Below are 15,289 nucleotides of genomic sequence, written 5' to 3' on the forward strand. Positions count from 1 at the left end.
CGTGAGGGAGCTCGAGAAACAACTCCACGGAGCGCTCTTCAGTCACAGGTGTTCCCTGTTCGGGGAAGACCGAGAAATACCTTCCCTGACCTTGGGGAGGCAGCCTCTGTCCCTGCGACTTCCTGCAAACCCCACTAGCATTCCCTGGCACAGAGACATTAGGAAAGCCCTCAGGGGAGTCGAACTGATGCATTCCGTTAGAACCCACGTTATGCCGACCGTTGGTGGAACCTCCCCACACTCAGGATTCCGGAACCATTGTCAGTGCGTGGGGGAGCTCGAGAGATAACTCCACGCGACTCTCTTCAGTCACAGGTGTTCCCTGTTCGGGGAAGTCCGAGAAATACCTTCCCTGAACTTGGGGAGGCAGCCTCTGTCCCTGGGACTCCCTGCAAACCCCCCTAGCATTCCCTGGCACAGAGACATTAGGAAAACCCTCATGGGAGACAAGCTTAGGCATTCCGTTAGAACCCACGCGGTGACGATCGTTGGTGGAACCTCCCCACGATTAGGATTCCGGAACCATTGTCAGTGCGTGGGGGAGCTCGAGAGAAAACTCCACGCAGCTCTCTTCAGTCACAGGTGTTCCCTGTTTGGGGAAGTCCGAGAAATACCTTCCCTGACCTTGGGGAGGCAGCCTCTGTCTCTGGTACTTTTTGCAAACACCCCTAGCATTCCCTGGCACAGAGACATTAGGAAAACCCTCAGGGGAGACAAGCTTAGGCATTCCGTTAGAACCTACGCACTGCCGACCGTTGCTGGAACCTCCCCACGCTTAGGATTCCGGAACCATTGTCAGTGCGTGGGGGAGCTCGAGAGACAACTCCACGGAGCGCTCTTCAGTCACAGGTGTTCAGTGTTCGCGGAAGTCCGAGAAATACCTTCCCTGACCTTGGGGAGGCAGCCTCTGTCCCTGCGAATTCCTGCAAACCCCACTAGCATTCCCTGGCACAGAGACATTAGGAAATCCCTCAGGGGAGACGAGCTTAGGCATTCCTTTAGAACCCACGCGCTGCCGACCGTTGGTGGAACCTCCCCACGCTCAGGATTCCGGAACCATTGTCAGTGCATGGGGGAGCTCGAGAGACAACTCCACGCAACTCTCTTCAGTCACAGGTGTTCCCTGTTCGGGGAAGTCTTAGAAATAACTTCCCTGAACTTCTGGAGGCAGCCTCTGTCCCTGGGAAGTCCTGCAAACCCCCCTAGCATTCCCTGGCACAGAGACATTAGGAAATCCACCAGGGGAGACGAGCTTAGGCATTCCGTTAGAACCCACGCGCTGCCGACCGTTGGTGGAACCTCCCCACGCTCAGGATTCCGGAACCATTGTCAGTGCGTGGGGGAGCTCGAGAGACAACTCCACGCAGCTCTCTTCAGTCATAGGTGTTCTCTGTTCGAGGAAGTCCGAGAAATACCTTCCCTGACCTTTAGGAGGCAGCCTCTGTCCCTCTGACTTCCTACAACACCCCTAGCATTCCCTGGCACAGAGACATTAAGATTACCCTCAGGGGAGACGAGCTTAGGCATTCCGTTAGAACCCACGCGCTGCCGACCGTTGGTGGAACCTACCCACGCTCAGGATTCCGGAACCATTGTCACTGCGTGGGGGAGCTCGAGAGACAACTCCACGCAGCTCTCTTCAGTCACAGGTGTTCCCTGTTCGGGGAAGTCCGAGAAATACCTTCCCTGACCTTGGGGATGCAGCCTCTGTCCCTGGGACTTCCTGCAAACCCCCCTAGCATTCCCTGGCACAGAGACATTAGGAAAACCCTCAGGGGAGACGAGCTTAGGCATTCCGTTAGAACCTACGCGCTGCCGACAGTTGGTGGAACCTCCCCACGCTCAGGATTCCGGAACCATTGTCAGTGCGTTGGGGAGCTCGAGAGACAACTCCACGAAGCTCTCTTTAGTCACAAGTGTTCCCTGTTCGGGGAAGTCCGAGAAATAACTTCCCTGAACTTGGGGAGTCAGCCTCTGTCCCTGGGACTTCCTGCAAACACCCCTAGCATTCCCTGGCACAGAGACATTAGGAAAACACTCAGGGGAGACGAGCTTATGCATTCCGTTAGAACCCACGCGCTGACGACCTTTGGTGGAACCTCCCCACGCTCAGGATTCCGGAACCATTGTCAGTGCGTGGGGAAGCTCGTGAGACAACTCCACGCGGCTCTCTTCAGTCACAGGTGTTCCCTGTTCGGGGAAGTCCGAGAAATAACTTCCCTGACCTTGGGGAGGCAGCCTCTGTCCCTGGGAATTCCTGCAAATCCCCCTAGCATTAACTGGCACAGAGACATTAGGAAAACCCTCAGGGGAGACGAGCATAGGCATTCCGTTAGAACCCACGCGCTGCCTACCGTTGTTGGAACCTCCCCACGCTCAGTATTCCGGAATCATTGTCAGGGCGTGAGGGAGCTCGAGAGACAACTCCACGGAGCGCTCTTCAGTCACAGGTGTTCCCTGTACGGGGAAGTCCGAGAAATACCTTCCCTGACCTTGGGGAGGTAGCCTCTGTCCCTGGGACTTCCTGCTAAAACCCCTAGCATTCCCTGGCACAGAGACATTAGGAAAACCCTCAGGGGAGACGAGCTTAGGCATTCCGTTAGAACCCACGCGCTGCCGACCGTTGGTGGAACCTCCCAACGCTCAGGATTCCGGAACCATTGTCAGTGCGTGGGGGAGCTCGAGAGACAACTCCACGCAGCTCTCTTCAGTCACAGGTGTTCCCTTTTCGGGGAAGTCCGAGAAATACCTTCCCTGACCTTGGGGAGGCAGCCTCTGTCCCTGGGAATTCCTGCAAACCCCCCTAGCATTCCCTGGCACAGAGAAATTAGGAAAACCCTCAGGGGAGACGAGCATAGGCCTTCCGTTATATCCCACGCGCTGCCGACCGTTGGTGGAACCTCCCCACGCTCAGGATTCCGGAACCATTGTCAGTGCGTGAGGGAGCTCGAGAAACAACTCCACGGAGCGCTCTTCAGTCACAGGTGTTCCCTGTTCGGGGAAGACCGAGAAATACCTTCCCTGACCTTGGGGAGGCAGCCTCTGTCCCTGCGACTTCCTGCAAACCCCACTAGCATTCCCTGGCACAGAGACATTAGGAAAGCACTCAGGGGAGTCGAACTGATGCATTCCGTTAGAACCCACGTTATGCCGACCGTTGGTGGAAACTCCCCACACTCAGGATTCCGGAACCATTGTCAGTGCGTGGGGGAGCTCGAGAGACAACTCCACGCGACTCTCTTCAGTCACAGGTGTTCCCTGTTCGGGGAAGTCCGAGAAATACCTTCCCTGAACTTGGGGAGGCAGCCTCTGTCCCTGGGACTTCCTGCAAACCCCCCTATCATTCCCTGGCACAGAGACATTAGGAAAACCCTCATGGGAGACAAGCTTAGGCATTCCGTTAGAACCCACGCGGTGACGATCGTTGGTGGAACCTCCCCACGATTAGGATTCCGGAACCATTGTCAGTGCGTGGGGGAGCTCGAGAGACAACTCCACGCAGCTCTCTTCAGTCACAGGTGTTCCCTGTTTGGGGAAGTCCGAGAAATACCTTCCCTGACCTTGGGAAGGCAGCCTCTGTCTCTGGTACTTTTTGCAAACACCCCTAGCATTCCCTGGCACAGAGACATTAGGAAAACCCTCAGGGGAGACAAGCTTAGGCATTCCGTTAGAACCTACGCACTGCCGACCGTTGCTGGAACCTCCCCACGCTTAGGATTCCGGAACCATTGTCAGTGCGTGGGGGAGCTCGAGAGACAACTCCACGGAGCGCTCTTCAGTCACAGGTGTTCAGTGTTCGGGGAAGTCCGAGAAATACCTTCCCTGACCTTGGGGAGGCAGCCTCTGTCCCTGCGAATTCCTGCAAACCCCACTAGCAATCCCTGGCACAGAGACATTAGGAAATCCCTCAGGGGAGACGAGCTTAGGCATTCCTTTAGAACCCACGCGCTGCCGACCGTTGGTGGAACCTCCCCACGCTCAGGATTCCGGAACCATTGTCAGTGCATGGGGGAGCTCGAGAGACAACTCCACGCAACTCTCTTCAGTCACAGGTGTTCCCTGTTCGGGGAAGTCTTAGAAATATCTTCCCTGAACTTGGGGAGGCAGCCTCTGTCCCTGGGAATTCCTGCAAACCCCCCTAGCATTCCCTGGCACAGAGACATGAGGAAATCCACCAGGGGAGACGAGCTTAGGCATTCCGTTAGAACCCACGCGCTGCCGACCGTTGGTGGAACCTCCCCACGCTCAGGATTCCGGAACCATTGTCAGTGCGTGGGGGAGCTCGAGAGACAACTCCACGCAGCTCTCTTCAGTCATAGGTGTTCCCTGTTCGAGGAAGTCCGAGAAACAACTTCCCTGACCTTTAGGAGGCAGCCTCTGTCCCTCTGACTTCCTACAACACCCCTAGCATTCCCTGGCACAGAGACATTAAGATTACCCTCAGGGGAGACGAGCTTAGGCATTCCGTTAGAACCCACGCGCTGCCGACCGTTGGTGGAACCTACCCACGCTCAGGATTCCGGAACCATTGTCACTGCGTGGGGGAGCTCTAGAGACAACTCCACGCAGCTCTCTTCAGTCACAGGTGTTCCCTGTTTGGGGAAGTCCGAGAAATACCTTCCCTGACCTTGGGGAGGCAGCCTCTGTCCCTGGGACTTCCTGCAAACCCCCCTAGCATTCCCTGGCACAGAGACATTAGGAAAACCCTCAGGGGAGACGAGCTTAGGCATTCCGTTAGAACCCACGCGCTGCCTACCGTTGTTGGAACCTCCCCACGCTCAGGATTCCGGAATCATTGTCAGGGCGTGAGGGAGCTCGAGAGACAACTCCACGGAGCGCTCTTCAGTCACAGGTGTTCCCTGTACGGGGAAGTCCGAGAAATACCTTCCCTGACCTTGGGAAGGTAGCCTCTGTCCCTGGGACTTCCTGCTAAAACCCCTAGCATTCCCTGGCACAGAGACATTAGGAAAACCCTCAGGGGAGACGAGCTTAGGCATTCCGTTAGAACCCACGCGCTGCCGACCGTTGGTGGAACCTCCCAACGCTCAGGATTCCGGAACCATTGTCAGTGCGTGGGGAACTCGAGAGACAACTCCACGCAGCTCTCTTCAGTCACAGGTGTTCCCTTTTCGGGGAAGTCCGAGAAATACCTTCCCTGACCTTGGGGAGGCGGCCTCTGTCCCTGGGACTTCCTGCTAAACCCCCTAGCATTCCCTGGCACAGAGACATTAGGAAAATCCTCAGGGGAGACGAGCTTAGGCATTCCATTAGAAACCACGCGCTGCCGACCGTTGGTGGAACCTCCCCACGCTCACGATTCCGGAACCATTGTCAGTGCGTGGGGGAGCTCGAGAGACAACTCCACGCAGCTCTCTTCAGTCACAGGTGTTTCCTGTTTGGGGAAGTCCGAGAAATAACTTCCCTGACCTTGGGGAGGCAGCCTCTGTCACTGGGACATCCTGCAAATCCCCCTAGCATTCCCTGGCACAGAGACATTAGGAAAACACTCAGGGGAGACAAGCTTATGCATTCCGTTAGAACCTACGACCTGCCGATCGTTGCTGGAACCTCCCCACGCTCAGGATTCCGGAACCATTGTCAGTGCGTGGGGGAGCTCGAGAGACAACTTCACGCATCTCTCTTCAGTCACAGGTTTTCCCTGTTCGCGGAAGTCCGAGAAATACCATCCCTGACCTTGGGGAGGCAGCCTCTGTCCCTGGGACTTCCTGCAAACACCCCTAGCATTCCCTGGCACAGAGACATTAGGAAAACCCTCAGGTGAGACGAGCTTAGGCATTCCGTTATAACCCACGCGCTGCCGACCGTTGGGGGAACCTCCCCACGCTCAGGATCCCGGAACCATTTTCAGTGCGTGTGGGAGCTCGAGAGACAACTCCACGGAGCGCTCTTCAGTCACAGGTGTTCAGTGTTCGGGGAAGTCCGAGAAATACCTTCCCTGACCTTGGGGAGGCAGCCTCTGTCCCTGCGACTTCCTGCAAACCCCACTAGCATTCCCTGGCACAGAGACATTAGGAAAACACTCAGGGGAGTCGAACTTAGGCATTCCGTTAGAACCCACGTGATGCCGACCGTTGGTGGAACCTCCCCACGCTCAGGATTCCGGAACCATTGTCAGTGCGTGGGGGAGCTCGAGAGAAAACTCCACGCAACTCTCTTCAGTCACAGGTGTTCCCTTTTCGGGGAAGTCCGAGAAATACCTTCCCTGACCTTGGGGAGGCAGCCTCTGTCCCTGGGAATTCCTGCAAACCCCCCTAGCAGTCCCTGGCACAGAGAAATTAGGAAAACCCTCATGGGAGACAAGCTTAGGCATTCCGTTAGAATCCATGCGCTGCCGACCGTTTGTGGAACCTCCCCACGCTCAGGATTCCGGAAACATTGTCAGTGCGTGGGGGAGCTCGAGAGACAACTCCACGCAGCTCTCTTCAGTCACAGGTGTTCCCTGTTTGGGAAGTCCGAGAAATACCTTCCCTGACCTTGGGGAGGCAGCCTCTGTCCCTGGGACTTCATGCAAACACCCCTAGCATTCCCTGGCACAGAGACATTAGGAAAACCCTCAGGGGAGACAAGCTTAGGCATTCCGTTAGAACCTACGCACTGCCGACCGTTGCTGGAACTTCCCCACGCTTAGGATTCCGAAACCATTGTCAGTGTGTGGGGGAGCTCGAGAGACAACTCCACGAAGCTCTCTTCAGTCACAGGTGTTCCCTGTTCGGGGAAGTCCGAGAAACACCTTCCCTGACCTTGTGGAGGCAGCCTCTGTCCCTGGGACTTCCTGCAAACACCCCTAGCATTCCCTGGCACAGAGACATTAGGAAAACCCTCAGGGGAGACGAGCTTTGGCATTCCGTTATAACCCATGCGCTGCCGACGGTTGGTGGAACGTCCCCACGCTCAGGATTCCGGAAAAATTGTCAGTGAGTGGGGGAGCTCGAGAGACAACTCCACGCAGCTCTCTTCAGTCACAGGTGTTCCCTGTTCGGGGAAGACCGAGAAATACCTTCCCAGACCTTGGGGAGGCAGCCTCTGTCCCTGGGACTTCCTGCAAACCCCCCTAGCATTCCCTGGCACAGAGACATTAGGAAAACCCTCAGGGGAGACGAGCTTAGGCATTCCATTAGGACCCAATTGATGCCGAACGTTGGTGGAACCTCCCCACGCTCAGGATTCCGGAACCATTGTCAGTGCGTGGGGGAGCTCGAGAGACAACTCCACGCAGCTCTCTTCAGTCACAGGTGTTCCCTGTTCGGGGAAGTCCGAGAAATACCATCCCTGACCTTGGGGAGGCAGCCTCTGTCCCTGGGATTTTCTGCAAACCCCCCTAGCATTCCCTAGCACAGAGACATTAGAAAAACCCTCAGGGTAGACGAACTTAGGCATTCCGTTAGAACCCACGCGCTGCCGACCGTTGGTTGAACCACCCCACGCTCAGGATTCCGGAACCATTGTCAGTGCGTGGGGGAGCTCGAGAGACAACTCCACGCAGCTCTCTTCAGTCACAGGTGTTCCCTGTTCGGGGAAGTCCGAGAAACATCTTCCCTGACCTTGGGGAGGCAGTCTCTGTTCCTGGGACTTGCTGCAAACCCCCCTAGCATTCCCTGGCACAGAGACATTAGGAAAACTCTCAGGGGAGACGAGCTTAGGCATTTCGTTAGAACCCACGCGCTGTCGATCGTTGGTGGAACCTCCCCACGCTCAGGATTCCGGAACCATTGTCAGTGCGTGGGGGAGCTCGAGAGACAACTCCACGCAGCTCTCTTCAGTCACAGGTGTTCCCTGTTCGGGGAAGTCCGAAAAATACCTTCCCTGACCTTGGGGAGGCAGCCTCTGTCCCTGGGAATCCCTGAAAACCCCCCTAGCATTCCCTGGCACACAGACATTCGGAAAACCCTCAGGTGAGACGAGCTTAGGCATTCTGTTACAACCTACGCACTGCTGACCGTTGGTGGAACCTCCCCACGCTCAGGATTCCGGAACCATTGTCAGTGCTTGGGGGAGCTCGATAGACAACTCCACGAAGCTATCTTCAGTCACCGGTGTTCCCTGTTTGGGGAAGTCCGAGAAATAACTTCCCTGATTTGGGGAGGCAGCCTCTGTCCCTAGGAATTCCTGCAAACCCCCCTAGCATTCCCTGGCACAGAGACATTAGGAAAACCCTCAGGGGAGACGAGCTTAGGCATTTCGTTAGAACCCACGCGATGCCGACCGTTGGTGGAACCTCCCACGCTCAGGATTCCGGAAGCATTGTCAGTGCGTGGGGGAGCTCTAGAGACAACTCCACGCAGCTCTCTTCAGTCACAGTTGTTCCCTGTTCGGGGAAGTCCGAGAAATACCTTCCCTGACCTTGGGGAGGCAGCCTCTGACCCTCGGAATTCCTGCAAACCCCCCTAGCCTTCCCTGGCAGAGAGACATTAGGAAAACCCTCAGGGGTGACGAACTTAGGCATTCTGTTACAACCTACGCACTGCTGACCGTTGGTGGAACCTCCCCACGCTCAGGATTCCGGAACCATTGTCAGTGCGTGGGGGAGCGCGAGAGACAACTCCACGAAGCTCTCTTCAGTCACCGGTGTTCCCTGTACGGGGAAGTCCGAGAAATACCTTCCCTGACCTTGGGGAGGCAGACTCTGTCCCTGGGAATTCCTGCAAACACCCCTAGAATTCCCTGGCACAGAGACATTAGGAAAACCCTCAGGAGAGACGAGCTTAGGCATTCCGTTAGAACCCACGCGCTGCCGACCGTTGGTGGAACCTCCCCAAGCTCAGGATTCCGGAAACATTGTCAGTGCGTGGGGGAGCTCGATAGACAACTCCACGTAGCTCTCTTCAGTCACCGGTGTTCCCTGTTCGGGGAAGTCCGAGAAATACCTTCCCTGACCTTGGGGAGGCAGCCTCTGTCCCTGGGAATTCCTACAAACCCCCGTAGAATTCCCTGGCAGAGAGACATTAGGAAAACCCTCAGGGGAGACGAGCTTAGGCATTCCGTTAGAACCTACGCGCTGACGACCGTTGGTGTAACCTCCCCACGCTCAGGATTCCGGAACTATTGTCAGTGCGTTTGGGAGCTCGAGAGACAACTCCACGAAGCTCTCTTCAGTCACAGGTGTTCCCTGTTCTGGGAAGTCCGAGAAATAACTTCCCTGACCTTGGTGAGGCAGCCTCTGTCCCTGGGACTTCCTGCAAACACCCCTAGCATTCCCTGGCACAGAGACATTAGGAAAACCCTCAGGGGACACGAGCTTAGGCATTTCGTTAGAACCCACGTGATGCCGACCGTTGGTGGAACCTCCCACGCTCAGGATTCCGGAAGCATTGTCAGTGCGTGGGGGAGCTCTAGAGACAACTCCACGCAGCTCTCTTCAGTCACAGTTGTTCCCTGTTCGGGGAAGTCCGAGAAATACCTTCCCTGACCTTGGGGAGGCAGCCTCTGACCCTCGGAATTCCTGCAAACCCCCCTAGCCTTCCCTGGCAGAGAGACATTAGGAAAACCCTCAGGGGTGACGAACTTAGGCATTCTGTTACAACCTACGCACTGCTGACCGTTGGTGGAACCTCCCCACGCTCAGGATTCCGGAACCATTGTCAGTGCGTGGGGGAGCGCGAGAGACAACTCCACGAAGCTCTCTTCAGTCACCGGTGTTCCCTGTACGGGGAAGTCCGAGAAATACCTTCCCTGACCTTGGGGAGGCAGACTCTGTCCCTGGGAATTCCTGCAAACACCCCTAGAATTCCCTGGCACAGAGACATTAGGAAAACCCTCAGGAGAGGCGAGCTTAGGCATTCCGTTAGAACCCACGCGCTGCCGACCGTTGGTGGAACCTCCCCACGCTCAGGATTCCGGAAACATTGTCAGTGCGTGGGGGAGCTCGATAGACAACTCCACGTAGCTCTCTTCAGTCACCGGTGTTCCCTGTTCGGGGAAGTCCGAGAAATACCTTCCCTGACCTTGGGGAGGCAGCCTCTGTCCCTGGGAATTCCTACAAACCCCCGTAGAATTCCCTGGCAGAGAGACATTAGGAAAACCCTCAGGGGAGACGAGCTTAGGCATTCCGTTAGAACCTACGCGCTGACGACCGTTGGTGTAACCTCCCCACGCTCAGGATTCCGGAACTATTGTCAGTGCGTTTGGGAGCTCGAGAGACAACTCCACGAAGCTCTCTTCAGTCACAGGTGTTCCCTGTTCTGGGAAGTCCGAGAAATAACTTCCCTGACCTTGGTGAGGCAGCCTCTGTCCCTGGGACTTCCTGCAAACACCCCTAGCATTCCCTGGCACAGAGACATTAGGAAAACCCTCAGGGGACACGAGCTTAGGCATTCCGTTTGAACCCACGCGCTGCCGACAGTTGGTGGAACCTCCCCACGCTCAGGATTCCGGAACCATTGTCAGTGCGTGGGGGAGCTCGAGAGACAACTCCACGCAGCTCTCTTCAGTCACAGGTGTTCCCTGTTCGGGGAAGTCCGAGAAAAACATTCCCTGACTTTGGGGAGGCAGCCTCTGTCCGTGGGAATTCCTGCAAACTGCCCTAGCATTCCCTGGCACAGAGACATTAGGAAAACCTTCAGGAGAGATGAGCTTAGGCATTCCGTTAGAACCCACGCGCTGCCGACCGTTGTTGGAACTTCCCCACGCTCAGGATTCCGGAAAAATTGTCAGTGCGTGGGGGAGCTCGAGAGACAACTCCACGCAGCTCTCTTTAGTCACTGGTTTTCCCTGATGGGGCCAGTCCGAGAAATAGCTTCCCTGACCTTGGGGAGGCAGCCTCTGTCCCTGGGAGTTCCTGCAAACCCCCCTAGCATTCCCTGGCACAGAGACATTAGGAAAACCCTCAGGGGAAGCGAGCTTAGGCATTCCGTTAGAACCCACGCGATGCCGACCGTTGGTGGAACCTCTCCACGCTCAGGATTCCGGAACCATTGTCAGTGCGTGGGGGAGCTCGAGAGACAACTCCACGCAGCTCTCTTCAGTCACAGGTTTTCCCTGTTCGCGGAAGTCTGAGAAACACCATCCCTGACCTTGGGGAGGCAGCCTCTGTCCCTGGGACTTCCTGCAAACACCCCTAGCATTCCCTGGCACAGAGACATTAGGAAAACCCTCAGGGGAGTCGAGCTTTGGCATTCCGTTAGAATCCACGCGCTGCCGACGGTTGGTGGAACCTCCCCACGGTCAGGATTCCGGAACCATTGTCAGTGCGTGGGGGAGCTCAAGAGACAACTCCACGCAGCTCTCTTCAGTCACAGGTGTTCCCTGTTTGGGGAAGTCCGAGAAATACCTTCCCTGACATTGGGGAGGCAGCCTCTGTCCCTGGGAATTCCTGCAAACACCCCTAGCATTCCCTGGCACAGAGACATTAGGAAAACCCTCAGTGGAGGCGAGCTTAGGCATTCCGTTAGAACCCACGCGCTGCCGACCGTATGTGGAACCTCCCCACGCTCAGGATTCGGGCTCCATTGTCAGTGCGTGGGGGAGCTCGAGAGACAACTCCACGCAGCTCTCTTCAGTCACAGGTGTTCCCTGTTCGCGGAAGTCCGAGAAATACCTTCCATGACTTTGGGGAGGCAGCCTCTGTCCCTGGGAATTCCTGCAAACCTCCTTAGCATTCCCTGGCACAGAGACTTTAGGAAAACCCTCAGGGGAGACGACCTTAGTCATTCCGTAAGAACCCACGCGCTGCCGACCGTTGGTGGAACCTACACACGCTCAGGATTCTGGAACCATTGTCAGTGCGTGGGGGAGCTCGAGAGACAACTCCACGCAACTCTCTTCAGTCACAGGTGTTCCCTGTTCGGGGAAGTCCGAGAAATACCTTCCCTGACCTTGGGGAGGCAGCCTCTGTCCCTGGGACTTCCTGCAAAACCCTCTAGCATTCCCTGGCACAGAGACATTAGGAAAACCCTCAGAGGAGTCCAGCTTAGGCATTCCGTTAGAACCCACGCGCTGCCGACCGTTGGTGGAACCTCCCCACGCTCAGGATTCCGGAACCATTGTCAGTGCGTGGGGGAGCTCGAGAGACAACTCCACGCAGCTCTCTTCAGTCACAGGTGTTCTCTCTTCGGGGAAGTCCGAGAAACACCTTCCCTGAGCTTGCGGGGGCAGCCTCTGTCCCTGGGACTTCCTGCAAACCCCCCTAGCATTCCCTGGCACAGAGAGATTAGGAAAACCCTCAGGGTAGACGAGCTTATGCATTCTGTTAGAACCCACGAGCTGCCGACCGTTGCTGGAACCTCCCCACGCTCAGGATTCCGGAACCATTGTCAGTGCGTGGGGGAGCTCGAGAGACAACTCCACGCAGCTCTCTTCAGTCACAGGTTTTCCCTGTTTGGGGAAGTCCGAGAAAAACCTTCCCTGACCTTGGGGAGGCAGCCTCTGTCCCTGGGAATTCCTGCAAACCCCCCTAGCATTCCCTGGCACAGAGAAATTAGGAAAACCCTCATGGGAGACAAGCTTAGGCATTCCGTTAGAATCCATGCGCTGCCGACCGTTTGTGGAACCTCCCCACGCTCAGGATTCCGGAAACATTGTCAGTGCGTGGGGGAGCTCGAGAGACAACTCCACGCAGCTCTCTTCAGTCACAGGTGTTCCCTGTTTGGGAAGTCCGAGAAATACCTTCCCTGACCTTGGGGAGGCAGCCTCTGTCCCTGGGACTTCATGCAAACACCCCTAGCATTCCCTGGCACAGAGACATTAGGAAAACCCTCAGGGGAGACAAGCTTAGGCATTCCGTTAGAACCTACGCACTGCCGACCGTTGCTGGAACTTCCCCACGCTTAGGATTCCGAAACCATTGTCAGTGTGTGGGGGAGCTCGAGAGACAACTCCACGAAGCTCTCTTCAGTCACAGGTGTTCCCTGTTCGGGGAAGTCCGAGAAATACCTTCCCTGACCTTGTGGAGGCAGCCTCTGTCCCTGGGACTTCCTGTAAACACCCCTAGCATTCCCTGGCACAGAGATATTAGGAAAACCCTCAGGGGAGACGAGCTTTGGCATTCCGTTATAACCCATGCGCTGCCGACGGTTGGTGGAACGTCCCCACGCTCAGGATTCCGGAAAAATTGTCAGTGAGTGGGGGAGCTCGAGAGACAACTCCACGCAGCTCTCTTCAGTCACAGGTGTTCCCTGTTCGGGGAAGACCGAGAAATACCTTCCCAGACCTTGGGGAGGCAGCCTCTGTCCCTGGGACTTCCTGCTAAACCCCCTAGCATTCCCTGGCACAGAGACATTAGGAAAACCCTCAGGGGAGACGAGCTTAGGCATTCCGTTAGAACCCACGCGCTGCCGACCGTTGGTGGAACCTCCCCACGCTCAGGATTCCGGAACCATTGTCAATGCGTGGGGGAGCTCGAGAGACAACTCCACGCAGCTCTTCAGTCACATGTGTTCCCTGTCCGGGGAAGTCCGAGAAATACCTTCCCTGACCTTGGGGAGGCAGCCTCTGTCCCTGGGACTTCCTGCAAAACCCCCTAGAATTCCCTGGCACAGAGACATTAGGAAAACCCTCAGGGTAGACGAGCTTAGGCATTCCGTTAGAACCCACGCGCTGCCGACCGTTGGTGGAACCTTCCCACGCTCAGGATTCCGGAACAATTGTCAGTGCGTGGGGGAGCTCGAGAGACAATTCCACGCAGCTCTCTTCAGTCACAAGTGTTCCCTGTTTGGGGAAGTCCGAGAAATACCTTCCCTGACCTTGGGGAGGCAGCCTCTGTCCCTGGGAATTCCTGCAAACCCCCCTAGCATTCCCTGGCACAGAGACATTAGGAAAACCCTCAGGGGAGACTAGCTTAGGGATTCCGTTTGAACCCACGCGCTGCTGACCGTTGGTGGAACCTCCCCACGCTCAGGATTCCGGAACCATTGTCAGTGCGTGGGGGAGCTCGAGAGACAACTCCACGCAGCTCTCTTCAGTCACAGGTGTTCCCTGTTCGCGGAAGTCCGAGAAATAACTTCCATGACCTTGGGGAGGCAGCCTCTGTCCCTGGGAATTCCTGCAAACCTCCTTAGCATTCCCTGGCACAGAGACATTACGAAAACCCTCAGGGGAGACGACCTTAGGCATTCTGTTACAACCTACGCACTGCTGACCGTTGGTGGAACCTCCCCACGCTCAGGATTCCGGAACCATTGTCAGTGCTTGGGGGAGCTCGATAGACAACTCCACGAAGCTATCTTCAGTCACCGGTGTTCCCTGTTTGGGGAAGTCCGAGAAATAACTTCCCTGATTTGGGGAGGCAGCCTCTGTCCCTAGGAATTCCTGCAAACCCCCCTAGCATTCCCTGGCACAGAGACATTAGGAAAACCCTCAGGGGAGACGAGCTTAGGCATTTCGTTAGAACCCACGCGATGCCGACCGTTGGTGGAACCTCCCACGCTCAGGATTCCGGAAGCATTGTCAGTGCGTGGGGGAGCTCTAGAGACAACTCCACGCAGCTCTCTTCAGTCACAGTTGTTCCCTGTTCGGGGAAGTCCGAGAAATACCTTCTCTGACCTTGGGGAGGCAGCCTCTGACCCTCGGAATTCCTGCAAACCCCCCTAGCCTTCCCTGGGAGAGAGACATTAGGAAAACCCTCAGGGGTGACGAACTTAGGCATTCTGTTACAACCTACGCACTGCTGACCGTTGGTGGAACCTCCCCACGCTCAGGATTCCGGAACCATTGTCAGTGCGTGGGGGAGCGCGAGAGACAACTCCACGAAGCTCTCTTCAGTCACCGGTGTTCCCTGTACGGGGAAGTCCGAGAAATACCTTCCCTGACCTTGGGGAGGCAGACTCTGTCCCTGGGAATTCCTGCAAACACCCCTAGAATTCCCTGGCACAGAGACATTAGGAAAACCCTCAGGAGAGACGAGCTTAGGCATTCCGTTAGAACCCACGCGCTGCCGACCGTTGGTGGAACCTCCCCAAGCTCAGGATTCCGGAAACATTGTCAGTGCGTGGGGGAGCTCGATAGACAACTCCACGTAGCTCTCTTCAGTCACCGGTGTTCCCTGTTCGGGGAAGTCCGAGAAATACCTTCCCTGACCTTGGGGAGGCAGCCTCTGTCCCTGGGAATTCCTACAAACCCCCGTAGAATTCCCTGGCAGAGAGACATTAGGAAAACCCTCAGGGGAGACGAGCTTAGGCATTCCGTTAGAACCTACGCGCTGACGACCGTTGGTGTAACCTCCCCACGCTCAGGATTCCGGAACTATTGTCAGTGCGTTTGGGAGCTCGAGAGACAACTCCACGAAGCTCTCTTCAGTCACAGGTGTTCCCTGTTCTGGGAAGTCCGAGAAATAACT

Source organism: Vicugna pacos, unplaced genomic scaffold (assembly GCF_048564905.1).
Source record: "Vicugna pacos unplaced genomic scaffold, VicPac4 SAC-SAT, whole genome shotgun sequence".
NCBI classification, from domain to species: domain Eukaryota; kingdom Metazoa; phylum Chordata; class Mammalia; order Artiodactyla; family Camelidae; genus Vicugna; species Vicugna pacos.